The sequence below is a fragment of the Conger conger genome, chromosome 5 (genome assembly GCF_963514075.1).
Source record: "Conger conger chromosome 5, fConCon1.1, whole genome shotgun sequence".
Classification (NCBI taxonomy): domain Eukaryota; kingdom Metazoa; phylum Chordata; class Actinopteri; order Anguilliformes; family Congridae; genus Conger; species Conger conger.
Window position 1 is genome coordinate 38,665,525 of NC_083764.1, and position 14,939 is coordinate 38,680,463.

Below are 14,939 nucleotides of genomic sequence, written 5' to 3' on the forward strand. Positions count from 1 at the left end.
GATAATATTTCTTTGTACCATATGCTGCAAAGGGCATGGCTGTCAATCAATTTTTATTTTTTGTGAATGGATTATTTTCAGCTCAGAGTAGTTTGTGCAAACAAAAAATATAAATTCCTGTTTCAAAGCGGTGGAACAAAACATGGGGTGAATATTTACTCTGTCCACTGTATACCCTCAGTGAGCACTTTATTAGGTATTTATTAGACTTATGTTTTAGACCTATTGGTCTTCTGCTGCGTTGCGTTGTATGCTAAGAGATGCTCTTCTGCATACCACTGTTGTAATATGTGGTTATTTGCATTACTTTCACTTTTCTGTCAGTTTTTACCAGCCTGGCCCTTCTCCACTGACCTATCACATTAACAAGGCATTTTTGCCTGCAGAACTGCTGCTCACTGGATGTTTTTTGTTTTACACACCATTATCTGCAAACTCTAGAGACTGTTGTGTGTGAAAATCCCAGGAGCTCAGCAGTTTCTGAGACCACCCTGTCTGACACCAACAATCATTCCACAGTCAAAGTCACTTAAATCACATTTCTTCCCCATTCTGACATTTGCTCTGAAAAACAGCTGAACCTCTCGGCCTCTGCATGCTTTTATGCATTTAGTTGCTGCCACGTGATCGGCTGATGAAATATTTGCATTACCAAGCTGGTGTACAGGTCTACTTAATAGAAAAAGTGCTCAGTGAGCATGTATGTATAATGAAAAAGCAGAGATTTGAGATTCCCCTGCTTTTTTCTCAAGAGCAATTTCCCATGTGATGCGAACATACAGGGTGACGGGAATGGTACATTTGCAAATGAAAATGATCCACTGTGAGCCTCCTTTGAGGAAACACAAACCTGCGGAGCGCAGGCTGCAGACACAATGGCCGCACAAATGTAAAACTCCACGTCCACTGCATCCTGCCGGGAAACACCTTTGACAAAAAAGGGGATGTCAGGTGGGGATCTCTGCTTACCATGCTATACTATTGTGACCAGAAGAAGGGGATAGATGGGAGGATTAGGCAAATGAACACATCTCTCCTATTCTCAATCCCTCTTTTATATCTAAACGCTGTAAGGGAGTGCTGAGACAGTAATGATGTTGTGCACATGTAGCTGGCTGTACACAAATAGCTTTTTTTTTTACCTTTTTAATTTTGACTAGATCTGCCTTGGCATTGAATTAATGCTGCCCTTGGTGTAGCAGATAAAGCATTATGGTTCCTCGTGATGCCATGTGACAGCATGATATGTGTGTCAGAAACACATAATTAACAAAAGCCTCAATGTTGGCAATCAGGTTCAGGGCTTGGAGAGAGTACACGCAGTACACTCTCCAGGTTCAGGACTGGCAGTGTAGATTCAGATGTAATGAAGTGAACCTTTTCCTTGTGTTAGCAAGGGCATGTCCACTATTTCAAAATATTTCTTAGAAGTATCATTTCTTCCTTTCAGACATAAAATAAAAACATGTGTGAGTTGGATAGCTTGGTGTCACCTGCTAGAATATTCCTTTTTTACCAATTAGTGGTCACTATAATTAGTGGTTGTAGCCATATCTGACATTCTCCCTATATCTTCAAACATAAAGGATACACCTGGGAATTTACAAAGATGCTATATTTTATTGCTATATGCCTAACGATTGGGCCACTGTTAGGTTCAATATTATATAGTCAAATAAAATATCCATACATAGAAAGGCTATAGGTGAAGTGTACACAGTAGTCTTTTGTCAAGCATACTTGCATCCTTATATCTAATCCCCTTATAGTACATTATTAAAATCCAGGGAATGCATTTCCATAATAACTATATTTGCACAGCTAAAAGAAGTGGCTTATGGTGACCATGGTTCCCCTTTTACATGGATGTAAAAGTATCCATGCTGATCATTTAGACCTGTTGTTTCTAGAGTCACATAGACATCATACCAGCCAGCATGTATATGTCTACCACACAAACATACCTATCACACCAGGCAGCATGAATGTGAACCACACCAGCCAGCATGGACATACTATCACACCAGTTCTGTTCTGACACACTATCACACCTGGTTCTGTTGCTGCTTGTTTTTGCGCATGGCTTCAGAAAGTATTCAGACCCCTTTTTGCATACTTTGTGTTTTAGATTGAATGAATACAATTGTTTTTATTAATCTACACTCAATAAAAAAGTGAAAGTTTTGAATTCTTTGCAAATATACAAAATAAAATAAAGATTTTTTTTCTTATATTATATTCAGACCCTTAATATTCAGTACTTTGCAGAAGCCCCTGGCAGCAATTTCAGCTTTGAGTCTTCTTGGGTAAATCTCTACAAGCTTTGAACAACTAGATTTGGGCAGTTCATCCAATTCTTTCTGGCAGATCCTCTCAAGCTCCGACAGACTGGATGGGAAGCGTCTGTGAACTGCCATCTTCAGGTCTCTCCACATGTATTCTATGGGGTTTAATCTGGGCTTTGGCTGGGCCTCTCAAGGACTTCCCGAGGTCCCATAGTCACTCCAGGGTTGTCTTGGCTGTATGCTTTGGGTCATTGTTGTATTGAAAGGTGAACCGTAGCCCCAGTCAGAGGTCGCTGGGAACACTCAAAGCTCGAGAAATGGTTTTATACCCTTGCCCTGATATATGGCACGCCACAATTTTATGACATACAGTGTTCATGGCTTGGTTTTTGTCCTGACTGCAGAGTAAATTGTGAGACCTTATATACAGAGGTGTGTGCCTTTCCAAACTATATCCAATCAATTCAATTTGCCGCAGGTGAACTCCAATCAAGCTGTATACACATCTGAAGGATAATTAAGGCAAACAGGATGCACCTGACCACTATTTGGAGTGTCACTGCAAAGGGTCTGAATACCTGTGTAAATTACATATTTCAGTTTTAGATTGGTAATTAATTTGCAGGAATTTCTAAAAACATATTTTCACTATGGGTTATTGATTGTAGCTAGATGTGCAAAAACGGTAATCTTATCCATTTGAAATGAAATCTACAATGATGCGTGCAGAAAGTGAAAGGGTCTGAATACTTTCTGAAGGCACTGTACTTCAATCCTCCACCAACGAGAGGTCAATAGCCTTTTCATGTCAAACAATTATCCCTACTGCACCACCTCAATCATCTACCTGTCATAGTCCGTGTCCTTTCTGTTTTGGCGTTTTCTGTCTCTTGTCCTATGTTTGTGTTTTTTGTCCCCTCTCCTTTTTTTGCTCATTTACCTATAAAATATGTATATATACCTGCATGTCTTCGTCTACTCTTTGCCAGATTGTAACGCATTTACCTCATTCTTTCCAGCGTTTTCCTGACTGTGCTTCGGCCTGTTTCGTGTACCCCTACCTTCGGTTTTTGGATTATCCTTCTGTCTTGGTTTTGATCTGTTGTTGCCGAACTCTGATTGGACTCTGGATCAACCTCTGTACCTTTGCCTTATCGACTACCTTTCTGTATTTGGACTTGCTTGTGACATCAACTACGCCTTTGATTATCCCTGCTGTTTCTGTCTGTTGCCGATTGACCCCTGCCTGTTTGATCTGACCTGTGCTCAATAAAACCATCTATTCTGCAAGCTTCCTGGTTGAGCTTGGTTCATCTGTCCTGTGCAATGACACAACCTTGATAAAGTAATTACCACTAATTAAGCATAGATGATGATTGACAGTGATGTTAACAAGTGAATGCATCATGTGAAATTTAGTCTGATTATTTATGGCCAGGAACTTGTAGCAGTGTTTTGAAATTCTTTTCCAGGGAATGTTTGCAATGGGAAAGCAATACACAATACAGCAATATTACATTTACATTTACATTTTTGTCATTTGGCAGAAGCTTTTAATCCAAAGCGACTGACAAGTGCATAGGTTCTACCTCAAGTCAGAGCATCACATCCAGAACTAGGAAAATACACATGGAATGCTGTTCTAAACATAGTCGTCATCATAAGTGCAAATTTTCTTTTTTCTTTTTTTTTGGGGGGGTTAGATAAGGATAGGGATATCAGAAAGGAGGAGTGGGGGAAATCAGGAGGGAGGACTAAGGTAGAGTTTGAAAAGATGGGTTTTGAGTCTGCGTCGAGATTGGGGGAGGGATTCTGCTGTCCTGACAGTGGTAGGCACGTCGCATTACAGAAATTACAGAAATTACATAATATTTAACATGCTAAGAAATAGTGAAATAAATAGCATTAATAATAATGAAAATGCTAATTCAAGTACATAAATGAAAGGTTCTACAATCTGTGATTAAACTTGATCATAATCAGTTGTTTAACAGTTTCTTCCCACATAATTGATGATGCTTGGTGAAAACATGTCCAGGTGAAAATACATATTATTCTGCATTGACAACAACCAATTATTTTGCCTTTTGAGGAAGATATGGAAATATTTCTTCAGTTGTATCCCAGAATTAATCCAGTAACATTGTGGCCCATTTTCTTCTGCAAATAGTTTTCAACTCAGATCTACACTTCTCATTTAATTGAGTTGAATGAGAAGTTGGTTGTCATGATGAGTCTGCTTAGGAGACTTGATTGAGCTTAAAAAAAATAATTTTGACAGCGTGAAGACATCTTTAAGCTGGCCAACAGGTGGTTGCTTATTTTTTTAGTTACTTTTTGAACAGGTTGTTTATTTTTTTAGTTGACTGTGAGTTTCCCTGCAACTTCACTGAATGTTTTTGACAAATTGGTCATTTATTTGTTTTGTCTGTGCTGTGCATCTGAGCCAGCACCACATTCCCCTTCCAAAACCTGAGCTTCACCTCTATCACAGTATAGATTTGGATGATAGTGATTAAAGACCAAAAATAGTTTCTGCTTCCTACACAATCAGGGGAAGAAGCTAAGAGCTCTACTGACAGTATTAAGCTTTCATGACTGCATCATGTAGAACAGTAATGGTTCTAAAGAAAGGGGGTATTAAGTTGGCTTTTGTATTGTAATTCTACACTACATAACACATTGTAATTAAAGCTCTGAAATAAAAAAATCTCACCACTGGTATGGCTCTCTCACGGTAGCTCAGTCAACAATAATTTTTATTTGCGTAGTAGGCCCACAACCTAGAATGGCAATTCCATATTTTGGGGGAAAATAAATACAACACTGACACCGTGTGGTTTAGACTTTCCAAAAGTATGATCAGAATACATTCAGTGGTTATCTAGAAAAAGATGCATTAGATCCACGTAGACTGAACACCAAGTTAGCTCACAATGTTCCGAACAGTGCAACTTTCATGACAAATAAATAAGAAATTACTTCCAATTCAGCTTTGGTTTGTGTGTGTAAAGTATAATTCCTTACGTTTTCATAAAAACTTGGTACAAGTCACATACGCAATCCATTTCAGCATACAGTGACATGGTAATGGTGCTCCCATGTGACAGTGTGGTGTGGAAGCAGTTGCTAACGAGAGATTACGAACCCGGCAGACTTATACGACTCAGCCAATAGTGTGAATAGTTTCACATACACACATTATTTAATATAGATGATATTTTTAGTTGAGATTAAACAGATAAAGACTTAATAGAGAGTTGCCTGCATAACAGAGTGCTTCAGAGGCCGGTTGCACAAACTGGACGTACGCCTGGTCTTACGTTATGTCTGACGTAGAATGTGCATGAAGTCAGACTTGAAAAATAGGCTACACCTTTTGCACCAACTGGGCGTAGCGCTACGTCAGGGTGTAAACTCTACGCCTATTACGGGGTAGGCGTAGCCGCCTACTAAGTGAAGCTCTCAGACTATTCTCCGAGGTAACTCAAAAATTAAAAAGCTACAGCAAGTTTTTTCTTATTTAACTCCATAGAAATGATAAAGTGTGCGGCTATTCAGTCTGTAATTAAGCCATCTAGCTAGCCAGCTAAATTCGCTGATTATAACTGAACCAGCATCATTGCTTAATCCAGGGGTGTCCAATTTTATCCAGAAAGGGCCTGTGTGTGTGCAGGTTGTTGTTTTAGCACAGGACTAAGACAGCTGATTCTACTCATCAAGGTCTTGATTAAAGACTACGATTAGTTCATTAGTATAATCAGGTGTGTTACTGCTGGGTTAAAACAAAAACCTGCACCCACGCCGGCCCTTTTATGATAAGATTGGACACCTCTGGTTTAATCCAATGAGTGAAAACACCATAGCTGTCGACAGCCAATGTAAAGTGAGTTAGCAAAACACAACAGTAACAACTCGGCAAAGTCAGAGCTGTCCATCATATCGCTCAGGCTAGCCAAGTTAGGTTCCTTTAAGAGAACAGGTGAAGCAGTGCTTCACCAAAAGAAAACATACATAACACACGTTTAATTAATGTTGAATTATCATAACAATGACCGTTCCCTTTATGATTTTGCCAATGTTCAAATGTCTGCTCTGCGAAAACAGGCATAAAAGGAATTGATTGGACATTTGTGGATTTATGACGTGTGTTTAAGCCTACCCCACACAAGTCTTCTAAACATGCGCGCTCTTGTGCTCGTTCTCGGCATAATGATTGACATGAAGTCTAACCAATCAGAACATCACAGTTAAACTCAGTCGGCCATTTTCATTCTTTGGGTTGTATTCAGAATTGAGATCGAGGCAGATAGTGAGTAAAAGTGATTATTATCGCAATTGTTTGAATTTTAATGGTTGGGCCGTTGTCTGTGTTGTATATATTGTTTTAAATAGTTGAGCTTGGTTTTTATTTATTATTATTATTATTATTATTATTATTATTATTAATTGTTGTTACTAGAATGACAAACCGAAGTATAGAGAAATACTTGAGCTAACTTAGCTGGCTCAAACGTTAATGTTAGCCGATTGGCTAACGAATACGGCTGCATTCATTTAATTAGGATTTTTAGAATTGGAAGAAAATAACATCTGCGAGTGCGAGTGAAGGTGAAAACATGCTTGTAAAAGGCGACAAAAGAATGCCATTTTCCGACGGTGGAATAGTGAGCCTACTTCAGACTACTATGTTCCCAACAGAACACGGGGAAACGGCCGCAACTGCCGTTGAATGCTAGTTTTTCTCTCGAGGAATGTGGTTTATGAAAACACTTGGACTTGGACACCTGTTGACGATGTTCCGAACAACACAACTACTACAGATTTGCAATCTGTTATGCTGGGAAATCTGTTAAATTTTAACTGGTTAGTCTTCATTGAAAATGAAGAGCGTCGATATAAAACGATGTGTGTACGTGCGTGAACAATTTCTGGAACATTACCTGGCTTGTTACCGGCGATACACTGCAATTACACGGTATTTCTTGGCCTACTTTGTAAAGACGGATTCTATCGTTTATAAAGAATCGTATAGCTTAGAAAAATAAAAGCAACGCGACCAGTGTATGAAAATGTATGACGGTCAAGTTTGTTATGTTTAAAGACTGTAGAAGGATATAAGTCGAAAATAACCCGAAAAAAAACCAAACAGTTTTTATTATTATATATTTATGTTTGGCAATATCCAATCATTTGTCTTGTAAGAAAAAGTAGCATATTGCTGCTGCAGAAAAATTATGTTCTAAAATGTGTCTTTCCATAAAATACAATGAAAAAGTATATAAATAATAATGGCATATAAATAATGGATACAATCTTAATTATCTCCATCCCTACAGGTCAGTGGTGAGTCAGAGTAACCATTTGTAACAGGATGATACCATTTGTCTCCTGATAATCCTTATAATACAGGTTGGAATAGGTAGAAACCGGTTAGATAAGCATCCCAGGAACTTTATTTTATATATCATTACATTGCTAATTCATGCCATCCAAATGAGCCAAGTTCACTGGGTAGGATTCAGATAAAATTCTGTCAATATTCTTCCAAAAATATGATATTGCTGGGTAATATGGATGCATAATTTTAACTTCAACATCCATGTGTTCTTCATCTATTGTATTAGCCAGTCCAATCAAAAATCATCATAACAGCAAACTTACTTTTTCCAAACAAAACAATCAGATGGTTGATCTAACAACATGCCCAAGAAAGATGACAAATGTCTGGTAATTCACATCAGCATCCTCTGTACCATTAAAGCACCACTAACTTTTTAAGCATAAGGACCTGAAACGTATGGTGTCATCCTGTTACAAGTGGTTAGAAGTCCATCTCAGGTGATGGATAGTGAGATGAATACATGACTACCTGTCATTGTATTCTGTTTTGTGATCATCATTTCAGAGAAGGCAGTTCAATTTAAGTGACATGAGTTTTTAGTATTTAGTTGTCTAAGCCAGATTTACCGTAAAGCGCAATGCGGAGATGTAAGGGCGGATGGCGTGACCGGAGTCCCCAGGTGCTATTCGAAACATTGTGAGCTAACGCGGTTTTCCGAACACAGCGACGTTTGACGTTTTCTCCACAATCATTGGTCACGAGAGATTACGAACCGGGCTCTCTCACGGTAGCTCAGTCAACAATAATTTTTATTTGCGTAGTAGGCCCACAACCTAGAATGGCAATTCAATATTTTGGGGGAAAATAAATACAACACTGACACCGTGTGGTTTAGACTTTCCAAAAGTATGATCAGAATACATTCAGTGGTTATCTAGAAAAAGATGCATTAGATCCACGTAGACTGAACACCAAGTTAGCTCACAATGTTCCGAACAGTGCAACTTTCATGACAAATAAATAAGAAATTACTTCCAATTCAGCTTTGGTTTGTGTGTGTAAAGTATAATTCCTTACGTTTTCATAAAAACTTGGTACAAGTCACATACGCAATCCATTTCAGCATACAGTGACATGGTAATGGTGCTCCCATGTGACAGTGTGGTGTGGAAGCAGTTGCTAACGAGAGATTACGAACCCGGCAGACTTATACGACTCAGCCAATAGTGTGAATAGTTTCACATACACACATTATTTAATATAGATGATATTTTTAGTTGAGATTAAACAGATAAAGACTTAATAGAGAGTTGCCTGCATAACAGAGTGCTTCAGAGGCCGGTTGCACAAACTGGACGTACGCCTGGTCTTACGTTATGTCTGACGTAGAATGTGCATGAAGTCAGACTTGAAAAATAGGCTACACCTTTTGCACCAACTGGGCGTAGCGCTACGTCAGGGTGTAAACTCTACGCCTATTACGGGGTAGGCGTAGCCGCCTACTAAGTGAAGCTCTCAGACTATTCTCCGAGGTAACTCAAAAATTAAAAAGCTACAGCAAGTTTTTTCTTATTTAACTCCATAGAAATGATAAAGTGTGCGGCTATTCTGTCTGTAATTAAGCCATCTAGCTAGCCAGCTAAATTCGCTGATTATAACTGAACCAGCATCATTGCTTAATCCAGGGGTGTCCAATTTTATCCAGAAAGGGCCTGTGTGTGTGCAGGTTGTTGTTTTAGCACAGGACTAAGACAGCTGATTCTACTCATCAAGGTCTTGATTAAAGACTACGATTAGTTCATTAGTATAATCAGGTGTGTTACTGCTGGGTTAAAACAAAAACCTGCACCCACGCCGGCCCTTTTATGATAAGATTGGACACCTCTGGTTTAATCCAATGAGTGAAAACACCATAGCTGTCGACAGCCAATGTAAAGTGAGTTAGCAAAACACAACAGTAACAACTCGGCAAAGTCAGAGCTGTCCATCATATCGCTCAGGCTAGCCAAGTTAGGTTCCTTTAAGAGAACAGGTGAAGCAGTGCTTCACCAAAAGAAAACATACATAACACACGTTTAATTAATGTTGAATTATCATAACAATGACCGTTCCCTTTATGATTTTGCCAATGTTCAAATGTCTGCTCTGCGAAAACAGGCATAAAAGGAATTGATTGGACATTTGTGGATTTATGACGTGTGTTTAAGCCTACCCCACACAAGTCTTCTAAACATGCGCGCTCTTGTGCTCGTTCTCGGCATAATGATTGACATGAAGTCTAACCAATCAGAACATCACAGTTAAACTCAGTCGGCCATTTTCATTCTTTGGGTTGTATTCAGAATTGAGATCGAGGCAGATAGTGAGTAAAAGTGATTATTATCGCAATTGTTTGAATTTTAATGGTTGGGCCGTTGTCTGTGTTGTATATATTGTTTTAAATAGTTGAGCTTGGTTTTTATTTATTATTATTATTATTATTATTATTATTATTATTATTATTAATTGTTGTTACTAGAATGACAAACCGAAGTATAGAGAAATACTTGAGCTAACTTAGCTGGCTCAAACGTTAATGTTAGCCGATTGGCTAACGAATACGGCTGCATTCATTTAATTAGGATTTTTAGAATTGGAAGAAAATAACATCTGCGAGTGCGAGTGAAGGTGAAAACATGCTTGTAAAAGGCGACAAAAGAATGCCATTTTCCGACGGTGGAATAGTGAGCCTACTTCAGACTACTATGTTCCCAACAGAACACGGGGAAACGGCCGCAACTGCCGTTGAATGCTAGTTTTTCTCTCGAGGAATGTGGTTTATGAAAACACTTGGACTTGGACACCTGTTGACGATGTTCCGAACAACACAACTACTACAGATTTGCAATCTGTTATGCTGGGAAATCTGTTAAATTTTAACTGGTTAGTCTTCATTGAAAATGAAGAGCGTCGATATAAAACGATGTGTGTACGTGCGTGAACAATTTCTGGAACATTACCTGGCTTGTTACCGGCGATACACTGCAATTACACGGTATTTCTTGGCCTACTTTGTAAAGACGGATTCTATCGTTTATAAAGAATCGTATAGCTTAGAAAAATAAAAGCAACGCGACCAGTGTATGAAAATGTATGACGGTCAAGTTTGTTATGTTTAAAGACTGTAGAAGGATATAAGTCGAAAATAACCCGAAAAAAAACCAAACAGTTTTTATTATTATATATTTATGTTTGGCAATATCCAATCATTTGTCTTGTAAGAAAAAGTAGCATATTGCTGCTGCAGAAAAATTATGTTCTAAAATGTGTCTTTCCATAAAATACAATGAAAAAGTATATAAATAATAATGGCATATAAATAATGGATACAATCTTAATTATCTCCATCCCTACAGGTCAGTGGTGAGTCAGAGTAACCATTTGTAACAGGATGATACCATTTGTCTCCTGATAATCCTTATAATACAGGTTGGAATAGGTAGAAACCGGTTAGATAAGCATCCCAGGAACTTTATTTTATATATCATTACATTGCTAATTCATGCCATCCAAATGAGCCAAGTTCACTGGGTAGGATTCAGATAAAATTCTGTCAATATTCTTCCAAAAATATGATATTGCTGGGTAATATGGATGCATAATTTTAACTTCAACATCCATGTGTTCTTCATCTATTGTATTAGCCAGTCCAATCAAAAATCATCATAACAGCAAACTTACTTTTTCCAAACAAAACAATCAGATGGTTGATCTAACAACATGCCCAAGAAAGATGACAAATGTCTGGTAATTCACATCAGCATCCTCTGTACCATTAAAGCACCACTAACTTTTTAAGCATAAGGACCTGAAACGTATGGTGTCATCCTGTTACAAGTGGTTAGAAGTCCATCTCAGGTGATGGATAGTGAGATGAATACATGACTACCTGTCATTGTATTCTGTTTTGTGATCATCATTTCAGAGAAGGCAGTTCAATTTAAGTGACATGAGTTTTTAGTATTTAGTTGTCTAAGCCAGATTTACCGTAAAGCGCAATGCGGAGATGTAAGGGCGGATGGCGTGACCGGAGTCCCCAGGTGCTATTCGAAACATTGTGAGCTAACGCGGTTTTCCGAACACAGCGACGTTTGACGTTTTCTCCACAATCATTGGTCACGAGAGATTACGAACCGGGCAGACTTATACGGCTCAGCCAATAGTGTGCCTTTAAATAGTTTCACATACACACATTATTTCATATAGATGATATTTTTAGTTGAGATTAAACAGATAAAGACTTAATAGAGAGTTGCCTGCATAACAGAGTGCTTCAGAGGCCGGTTGCACCAACTGGACGTACGCCTGGTCTTACGTTATGTCTGACGTAGAATGTGCATGAAGTCAGACTTGAAAAATAGGCTACACCTTTTGCGCCTTCTGTTCGGAACACAGTGAGTCTCCATTAGAAATCAGTGGGGAAAAAAGAGAATCTGCGTTGGCCGGGAATCGAACCCGGGTCGAGAGAGAGAGAGAGAGAGAGAGAGAGAGAGAGAGAGAGAGAGAGAGAGAGAGAGAGAGAGAGAGAGAGAGAGAGAGAGAGAGAGAGAGAGAGAGAGAGAGAGAGAGAGAGAGAGAGAGAGAGAGAGAGAGAGAGAGAGAGAGAGAGAGAGAGAGAGAGAGAGAGAGAGAGAGAGAGAGAGAGAGAGAGAGAGATCGGATTTTATTCGCGTTTTATTCGCGTTTACATTTTTAAACCGACCGAACCGAAGATTTCTTTTGACCATTGCCATCGTCAGGACGAAAGAATCGCCACTTAAATCATCTGGATCGCCGATCCTGTCGTCAGTCTACTTATTAAGGTAAGTTACCTCATCCGATAGCAACACGACGTTCATTTATTGTGAACGTAATTTATTGGTAACCTTTCGTCGCGCAAATGTAAAGTGGCACAACGTTTATGAAAAGCTACTTTTGAATAATGTCGATGGGAAAAGTTTTTGGTAGCTGTCTGGGTAGCTAGTAGTGGGAGTCATTTGTAAAGTTAACTTTTACGGTATCTAGGGACGCTGTTCACAGCAGCCGTGGTATCTAGGGACGCTGTTCACAGCAGCTGTGGGTGTAACGTTACTACGAAGTTAGATTACTACGAGGGGGTAGCGATTATTATTATTATTATTATTATTATTATTATTATTATTATTTTTGTTGTTGTTGTTGTTATTACTATTGGCACTTTTTGTACACCTGTTTCATTCTACAGATGTAATAGTGCATACATACAAATATCACACATTTACAGTTCAGCTTGTGTGGTCTAAGCTGCTCTGACTTTTGTTAAAATTTAAATAATCTTTTTGTCCAAAATATTTTTTACCTGTCAAATATGGTTATTTCTCATGAACAATTACATGTCCTCTGAGCAATGTCTTGTCTATTTCTTCAGCTTCAGCACCTGCTGCAGTCACCAGAGCGCCAATTAAGTCTACAGGCAGAGATATGGAGAGGCTATCCTCTCATAACAAATATTTTATTACTTTGGTTTGTTTTTTTGGCCGTGTTCTGCCTGTCTTCTTTACTTCTTTACGTTCTATGAAGAGAGAACCTTGCAGTGTCAAACATCTTTTAATGGATTGGCGAGTTTACAATTGTAATCTCTGAAATATAGCATTTATAAAAAGGGATAAAAATGGTTTCAGAATGTGAGTTTGACTCTTTCCAATGTGACTTTTTCCTTCAGAGCTGAGTGGTCCCACATCAACAGTGTCCAGAGGCAGTCCTGTATATGTGCATGCCTCCTCCTTGCGTGGTAAATATATTCATAACCATTACATCACTTTAGTTGTTTATGCTGAAATTAGATCCTAACATAGATTTTTCTTTGCCTGAATAGCTTCTCCTGCACCATGTACAGCCTCCAAAAATCAGCCCGCAGCCATTCTGTCAAGAACAGAGGGTACTGATGTACCTTCAGTGCCAGTGAAGGCCCCCATTCCAGTCCCAGTGGAACTTCTGCGCGTGTTTGTGGCGCTCACTGAAGCAGTAGCGCAAAGTATGGCATTGAATCTTACCCAAAAGTAAATACTCTGTGAAGAGCCATCATTCATTATATTTACTTTTTATTTCTTACTTCCTTTATGATAATATACTACAATTGTGGAAATTATACAATAGTTTGACTGATGACCCTTTGTCTCAAAGTTCACAGTGGAGTTGCTACAACAGCGCCACATCTCTCTGTCTCTGACAATATGTCCTGTTTTACATCCTCCAGCCCCTGCCACACAAGAGCCAGAGACACGACTGGATGAAGGTGAGCCTCACTCCGTAAAAACACAACTGAAGTGATTGTTATTGTGAAGTGTTATTGTGTCAGCTCTTAGATACTTTGTTAATTTAGTGTTTTAAGTCAGTAACCCCATACTTTGTGTTTTGTAGCAGTAATACAGCCAGCAACAACTTCTCCCCCTCCGCCTCCACTCCCTGGTGTGCCTGGCAAGTACATATACTGCCCAGCTAAGGTATTTTCCAATACCAAGCACAAGGCATGGCAAGGGAGATGACCTGGAGTGAGTTTCAGACCACTGCCTTTTATGAAAAGGATAACAAAGAAAACAAAGATCAATTATCTTGATCAACTGAGAAAGGAAAATGAAGCACACACGTATGCACACACAGACACGAGCATGTACACACACACACAAACGCACACGCATACACACACGCACGCACACACACACACACACACCCGCACGCACGCACAGACATGCGCATGTACACACACACACACGCACACACACAGATACACACAGTTCTTCCAGGCCCCCACCCCCCAACATTGAACATTGGAACATTGTAAAATGCCTTTTTTTGGGAAAGGTTTATATATTCTTTCCCTTTGTTTAAGTGTATGTGCTGTTGCCGCACAGTTTTTTTACATAGATGTTGCATACCTAGTAATTAAAGAGTTTGTATTGTATAAGGGTGTCTTAATATGTGTGTGTATTGGGTACTGTATCAGGATGTGTATGTGTGTCTGTTAATATCACTGAAATAAAAAAATTATGTTTGTATTAAAGCAATGACTCCAGTGTTGATATGTGTAGGAATTTGGTCCTTTGTGAAGTAAAACTTGTAGTCCAAAATTCAGATCAATAACAATTTATTAATACAGCAAAAATTGTCTTAATTACAGAATGAAGCGTATCATTTCAATCACAAAATCATGTTGTATGAGAATGAGCTTTTATGCCCCAAACCTCCTGAAGTAAAATGCTGAAATAAAATGCAGGTCCTGTCCCTGATGAGGTGACAGGCAGACGAATATGCAT

The 14,939-nt window shown here is 38.9% G+C and overlaps 1 long non-coding RNA gene across 1 annotated transcript; it reads left to right on the forward strand.

Moving 5' to 3' along the window:
* Window positions 1-12,304: 12,304 nt before the first annotated feature.
* On the forward strand, window positions 12,305-14,686 carry LOC133129386 (uncharacterized). Its single transcript, XR_009708810.1, has 5 exons — window positions 12,305-12,470; window positions 13,349-13,417; window positions 13,502-13,660; window positions 13,883-13,921; window positions 14,047-14,686. It is a non-coding gene; the product is annotated as an uncharacterized LOC133129386 (long non-coding RNA).
* The last annotated feature ends 253 nt before the right edge of the window (window positions 14,687-14,939 follow it).